This window comes from Hypanus sabinus, chromosome 26 (genome assembly GCF_030144855.1).
Source record: "Hypanus sabinus isolate sHypSab1 chromosome 26, sHypSab1.hap1, whole genome shotgun sequence".
NCBI classification, from domain to species: Eukaryota; Metazoa; Chordata; class Chondrichthyes; order Myliobatiformes; family Dasyatidae; genus Hypanus; species Hypanus sabinus.
In genome coordinates, this window is record NC_082731.1 from 20,258,374 (window position 1) to 20,265,928 (window position 7,555).

Below are 7,555 nucleotides of genomic sequence, written 5' to 3' on the forward strand. Positions count from 1 at the left end.
TTCTTCCTTGTGAGAGGCTGCCTAACTAGAAAGTCGTTCACTACTTGTTCAGTGCCATCAGGGCCGCTCTTAAACCTATTCGTTACAGGTACGAGATTCGTTGAGTGGGATCCGAAGAAATTAAATTTCATGGAATCTGCTGCTACACAGAAGCTGGCTAAGCCTATATGTGGCAAATCGTGGAAAAATGTTGACAATATTCATCACTGGGAATGCTATTCGGCCTGAAGAACGATCCGTCAGGATTTCGGGTTCTCTGGACAAGAATGACCAACAGTTACCATTTAAGTATTTCCGGGTTCCCGTGCCGGATCGCGCCCTGTTTCTTTGTTCTAGGGTAACGGCAGATCGAGATCAAAATCTAATCTGATTGCAGCAGGCTCCCGTACCAGACAGCGCCTTCAATTCGCTGTCATCATACAATGCAGGCCCGTCCAGGAAACGAAGGCGGCAACACACCCTCCCTAGACATTGAAAATATGAAGAAAACGTTTTAATAGGGATAGACTGACCTCGTCGGATTCTTTCATTCCCAGGGCGAGGCCAAATACAAAGTTTCATTTGCGAGGCAACAAAGACACCGTGGACGGGAGCGTTTAAGGTACTGTGTGACCAGTTACACTCGCCCCTGAGAGCATTGACGGGCCTGTTACGGGCTTCGTGGAGCAATCCATGTTTCAAGCCTTCCAAGGTAATGCTCCTCAGCTCTCTCTGTGCTACACACTGACGACGTTATCAGTGTTTCATCGTGCACCCATGCTGAGCTCGTCAATTTCATCAACTTTGCCACCAATGTCCACCATGCACTAGCATTCAACTGGATACTTTCTGAAACCTTTCTCCCTTTTCTCGATCTCTCTCTCTCCATCTCTGGAGACAGCTTTTCTATTCCATTGTTATCTTGATTATACCTCTGTCTAGCGTATCCTGTAAAATGCTATTCCTATATTTTATGTTCTTCAGCTTCTCTGCATCAATTCCCAGGATGACGCTTTCCTTTCTAGGGCATCAGAGTATTGAGAATATCGGATACGTCTAAGATATCCGGTGCTCCCGATGCTATAAATTGCTGAGACCCGACAGATATTGAGGGATGTTTTGTCGAACATCTCCACTCCATCTGCGGGAAAAACGGATTTTCTCGCTGGCCAGCCATTTTAACTCCAATCTCTACTCCCTTTCCGACATTTTGGTCTGAACTCTATGGACTGTTCCTCTGCCACGGTGAGGAGACTCTCATTGTGGAGGAGCATCACCTCATATTCCGTCCAAGTAGGCTCCAATTTGAATGCATGGGTATTAATTTCGCCTTACGGTATTCCATTTTCTTCTATTGCTCACACTGGCTCTTATTTCTTCTCCTCACCTGCCCATCACCACCCCCTTGCGACTCTCATTCTTCCCTTCCTCGTATGGTCCACGTTCGTTTCCTGTCAGATTTTATCTTCTTCAGCTCCTTAACTTTGTTGAAGGGATTTTTGGGTCAAGCACAGGTATCAATTAACTTAACTGTCTTCGGCCACAGGCCTACAGATTTGAACATGCGTTGTAAATTCAATTTAAAATAAAGATGTGAATCATTGTTCCCCAAAAGCTTTAAATCACTGAACAGAGAATGCTGATTAAAATTCAGTCGGATATCTGTGGTCTGGGTGTATATCAGGAGTTGTGATTTGCGTGTAGTTTCCAAAAAAAACGTTGTGTAAGCACTGTAAATATGGAGTTGTATTTTGATTTTCAGCACATAAAATATCGGGCAGCGTGGGTCAGCGAGACATTTCGACTGAAGGGGCCTCAATATGATTTCTACTGTATCTTATGTTGTCAAATAAAGAAACTGCTTCATGTCGACGAGTACTTCTCTCCAGTATTTTTTTCCTGTTCTACCTTCCCTCTTGTTCTGTCCGCCATTCAGGCCTATTATCTTTTCTCTTTTCCTTCCTGTCTCATTACTCTGGTGCCCCTTTTCCCTTTTTCGAATGGTTCACTCTCCTGTCCTCTGAGATTCCTTCTTTTCCAGCGCATCACCTTTCTCACTCACCCGGTTTCTCGTATAATCATCTGAATTTTCCTCCTATCCGTACTCCTGTAGTTTTTTTAATTCAGGCGTCTTTCCCCCTTACTTTTCAGCACTTATTAACGGACTGGGACCGATGTATCGATTATTTTATTCGTTTCCATAGACGTTGACAACCTACTTAGTTCCTCCAGCATTTTGTTTGCTTTGTTTCGGATTTCGAGCATCTTCAGAAAGCAGTGGGGTTTTCAATCGGATTGAGGGATCGTGGAATTTTTCGGCTGTTCGTCCGTATTTTCATTCCAATGAAATCGTCGAGGTTGGTGAGGGTGGAATGCGTCGGAAGTGGGATGGCTCCGATGGTGAATGGGCTCCCAACTGTGAAAAATCTGTGCGTCGATATACTGTTGCTCAGAAAAATTCAGTGTGAGACTGATAATGAGTTACCAGGAGTGGGGTTCGAACCCACGTGAACATTCGTTCATTGGATCTTAAGTCCAACGCCTTAACCACTCGGCCATCCTGGTCCGATAAATGGAAAACGGCGAAACACCATTACCGACCAATTGAAAAGCTTTCTCGGAGTTCCTGCTCGGATACTGTTGTATGCGTCAGGCTGTCGTAGCCCTGTGCAGTCGCATTCCGTTAAAATACTTCAACTTTCCTCGTATTTCAGCTTTCAACTCCTTTAGTTTTTTCATACGTGGGCCATAGCACATATCTAAGGTTATAAGATTAAGAACTGAAGGTCATAGAATTAAAGGGAGAGGAAATAGATTTATTTTAATATTGGGAGTTTAGTGACAGGTTTCTTTTACACACTTAGTGGAACTGCCGTGATTTGGTGGAATCAAATGCAATCATTGAAATTATGGAACAGCTCTATTTCTACATTTAAAATCTTTATTTTTCCCTTTCGGTGTTCTTTCTGAAGACCCTGACCTGGAGTTACACGCAGGCTTCGGATATCTGCGGGAATGGGACCCTTTCTCAGGATTCAACGACTGGCCGCTATTCGACATGCCAGGGGTTTGGGTTGGGAATCTCCATCGTGTTCGGAAGCCTAAGATATTCGGTCTGTGGTGACGGGCGGATCGAGGGACGGTGTCACGGCTGGAGACTCGTGTATCGTCAGGGAGGCCGGAAAATCTTTCGCTGAGGGCCCAAAGACCCGATGTCTTTGTGATCTTCGGACACAGTGCTCGAAAATTTTTCAGGTAACTTTGGTCTGTGTCTTTGCTATTGCTCAGCACACGCTTTGGTTCGGTGATAGTAAGGTTGCCCGTTTATTTTTGCTGGTAGGGGGTTGGGGGATCGTTGTTCACTGCCGCTTACGTGCAGGAAGGGGGAGCTGGAGAGGACTTTGGGGTTCTTTTAGCTGTTTTAGGGACGTTTAGCTGTTGTTTACTCTTTAAGGCACTTCTTTATTTTTGTGGATGTTTGTGAAGAAAAAGCATTTCAGGATGCATATTGTATACATTTCTCTGACATTAAATTTAACAGTTGAACTTTTGCAGCAATCCGGCTGGGAATTATGACTGAGTGAGATAGAGAAAGAGAGAGGTAAGTAGATAGATACAGAGAGAAACACAGGGGGAAAGACTGGAAGCAAACGGCACACAGGAAGAGTAAGACAGCGAAGGGGAGTGGGAGAGTCACACGCTGCTAGGGCAGTTGCTTGAAACTGGAAGGATGGTGGATAGATAGATAGCGCGTGCACGTGAGAAGAATGGGCACAGATTGTTTACCAAAGAAAGATAATTAAATCTTTTCTGTGCTTTCCAGATATGCATAACATAGCCCCCAGAGCATGTTGGACCATTTATTCCAGGTAAAATGAATGGTTATTGGTAATGCCCCATCCCGTCCAATGCAGGATCACCAAACGCAAGGCCACCAAAACGATCCACTTTCTAAAACCTTCTCACTTAGCCTTTTCGTTCCTCAATTGAGTTGTCATAAAGTACTTCGAAACCTCGTTTCCAGCACTCTTTCAAACGACTACTCCACACTTCCACAATTCTTTGGAATTTCCCACCTTGAGAAAGAATGACTCAACCTCTTGTGCACCTGTGCCCAGGAGTGCATGTACCACATTCTGCAAGGATCATAATCTTTCCCAAATAAATTGCCCTAGATGCGATTGTGCTGAAACTACAGTCGTAGTGGTTTCAAACTCCGCTGTGCACTCTCATCTCCAGACACCATGTTCATTCATACTGAAATGATTGATCGACTGTTGCATATACAGGTCGGAAAATAAACTGCATTTCTGAACCTGTAAAAATAACGAGAGCTCTATACTCGGTCAAGACACTTAAAGAGAAGGAAGGGCCATTGTAGGTCCAGGGAAGGATGAAATAATATGCACTAGCCAAGGGCAGCGAGCACGTACAACCAAATTCGTACACAACGTAGCCACCGTTATCACACTGACAGCTATTCACAAGCCAGTAACGGTAGTTAGGTACGCTGGAATTAATCCCGCGAGTACCCCCCTCAAAGAGAGGGAGGCACACGAATGTCAAATAGGAATAGAGCAGTAAAAAGATATGGGTGCAATGGAAACACCTCCGGACGGAAAGCAGGGAATAGCTTTGTGGATGGATGTCGGAGGGACATAAACTAGAACAGACGGTCTGGGTGCACTGTGGTGAAGGACGCAGGTGAAGAATGAGCTTCAGCAGCACTGCCAGGGGATTGCTAAGCTCAGGTGGTGGATCTGCTGGCCCCGTCAGAAAAAATGCGCTCCAGTAAAGGCAGACAAGCAGTTATATATAAAAACAGACCGTATAACTTGGGGCCGGTTATCGGAAGGCCTGGTACGCAACAGGTGCAGGTATTCAGCACGGGCAGTCATATAACAACTACCGGAAGCACTGTCTGCCAGCTCAAGTGACAGTAATTTAAGTGGAATCTCAGCGGTAAGAGAAGAGTAAGGAGCAGAAAGTAATAAGAAATGGCAAGTGTGCAGGAAGAAACGTCGGAAGCCAGTTGAATAAAAATGGACAGCTTCGACGGGACACTTCAAAAAGCAGGGGGAAAAGCTTATGTCTCGTCATTATGAGCAAAAGAAAATCTGCAGATTCTGGAAATCCAAGAAATGCACACGAGGTACTGGAGGAATTGTCCTGGCCAGGCAGTATCTCTGTAGTGACGATCTGTAATTAAGCTGTCTGGCCTGCTGTGCTCCTCCAGCAAATGTGTGTATTGTCTTCTAATTATGGATCACTTCAGTCGGCAAGTGGACGTTTTCCCAACCAGAGACTGCACCGCCGGCATCGCTGCACGGAGTATTGTCGGGTAATACTACCAAGGTGAAGAACTCTTCCAGAAGGACTATGACAAGGAAGAACATTTCAGAAGGAAAGTGAAAAATGAAATGTGCCGACTGCGGTGGATTCGACAACGGGTCCGCATCCCCTACCATGAAGGACGCGGCCTGGAAGATTAGTGCGCCTTCAGGGTTCCGGACCAGGCGGCGGGCCGATTCGAGGCCGGTGCTGCCGCCTGATGTGTTGTGTGAGTACACGGAAGATCTGAAGCAGCAAAAACTAAGGACCCGAGCTCTTTGAGCACAGAGCTCGGAAAAAGCGACACCACAGACTTTGAACAACATATTTCAGCGAGTTGATTGATGTGTCTCTCATCACGCTGTGAAACAGGAACACCTCTTGTCCGCTTATTCGGAAGAAAGAGAGCCTGTGATATTTCGAATACTGGTTGAACGATTTGTCTTTGATGTCCTGCATATATCTGTCTTTCTTAATGCTTTGCTACGGGCTTGAGTGCTCTTGCCGGGGGCCGATGCTTTTTACTGGTGGGAGAGGCGGCTTTATTGCTTGGCTGCTGCTTGTGCGTGGCAGCGGGGAGGAGGTGGGGAGGCGTCTTTGCGTTTCCAATATCTGTCATTCATTCTTTGGGGCACTCCTCTGTTTTCCTGGATGTTTTCGAAGAAATATTATTTCAGGATGTTTATTCTATACATTTCCCTGACAATAAATGTACCAAAGCGACAGCTGATGGGGAAAGACATGGGTTGACGTATTACCATTCATCCTGATGAGAATGCGAGTAATCCAAACCGCACGCTGGTTTTCAGCCGCTATGAGTTATTGTTAGGGTAAAAATCAGATTCCCTAATGGGAGAAGTACGGATTGCTGTGAGCCTGGGGTGCACAGGGACAGACTGACACAGTATGTGAAAGAGCTTTGTATGTGACATAAAGTATTGAAGGATCGAGCCAAATACCGCAGCACGTTGATGATCAGAGGGATCCACTGGGAAAGGAGATAGTCCACCCAAATCCCAGTGACCAACACATGGTGAGGGTGTTGCTTGAAAGTGTATGCTCCGAGCTGGATCGGACCACAAATGGTACTGTCACAAGTAACACGTGTTTGTGTGGAGACTTCACGAGGCAGCCAGTAGAAACAATGGATTCAGGTTACACTGTGAAACTCACTTTCTTGTTGTCACCGCAGGCGAAAACGGGGAAGGAGTGCAGCTAGTAACCGTGTAAATATAGAGAATCCAGGAGATGGTCACCAGCCAGCCACACCAGAACTGACCACAATGGATGCAAACTGATCCACAGGAAACGCGAAGGTAGGGGGCACCGAGATTGTGAGAGAAACCTGTGAATAGCATGCTAAAGAGTAATGGTGAACGCATCATGTTCTCACCGCTGATTACTGAAAGTATGTGATTAGTTACAAAGCAGTAAATAGAAAATGTATCGGCAGGGAATTAAGTTTAAGCAGACACCTATATACCTTCGATACCATGGTAGAATTGAGGAGGAATGCAGAAGGAATCTGAAGGCCGTTACGCTCACCTGAATGGGGAATAGAATTGGGTTGGACTCTTTCAGCAGTTGCGGTCAGCGATCGACTGGATAGTTTGGAAAGGGAGAGGTCGTTTTAGTAATTGAAATGGAGACCACACCAATCCCTTATTGTACATCTATGAGAAGCCCTGTGAACCTGATGAATTTACTTTCCAGCTGCTCCTGGAAAGAGAGACAGTTAGCTACCAGAAAATGGAAGCATGAAGACAAGGAATTGGCTGGGCTTCAATCGGTCAGCAAAGGATTAGCCAACAGGAATACACATGAATCTGCATTTCTAAGGACTGCTGTTCACATTTCTGGACAAACTCTCTGCTTAGCATTTTGAAAGAAGCAATTAAGCATGATTGGGTAGATGTACATGCGCCAATGGGAATTATGGAAAATTCCGAAGGAGGGCCTTTTTGCTGCCCAATTTGAGTAGATCTTCCTTAAGTCTGGCCTTTCGTGCTAGGTAATTATTTTTGTCCGGGGTGCTAAGAGGAGGGAATGTTCGAGACAATTTTAGATCCAGCACGTGTGCCAATTAAAGTAACTGACTTTGGCCACTAGCCTTCGAAGTCGAATATGCATTTTTGATTATTTTAAAACGCAACTCTGTACAATAGGTTCCTAAAGACCTCAGATGACGGACCAGACAACGCTTATTAAAATGCATTTCGATGTCTGTGGTATGGGTGCGAATCGT

At 45.4% G+C, this 7,555-nt stretch overlaps 1 non-coding gene across 1 annotated transcript; it reads right to left on the bottom strand.

The window, feature by feature from the left end:
• Window positions 1–2,461: 2,461 nt before the first annotated feature.
• trnal-uaa (transfer RNA leucine (anticodon UAA)) lies at window positions 2,462–2,544 on the bottom strand. The gene has a single exon. It is a non-coding gene; the product is annotated as a tRNA-Leu (tRNA).
• Between the last annotated feature and the right edge of the window lie 5,011 nt (window positions 2,545–7,555).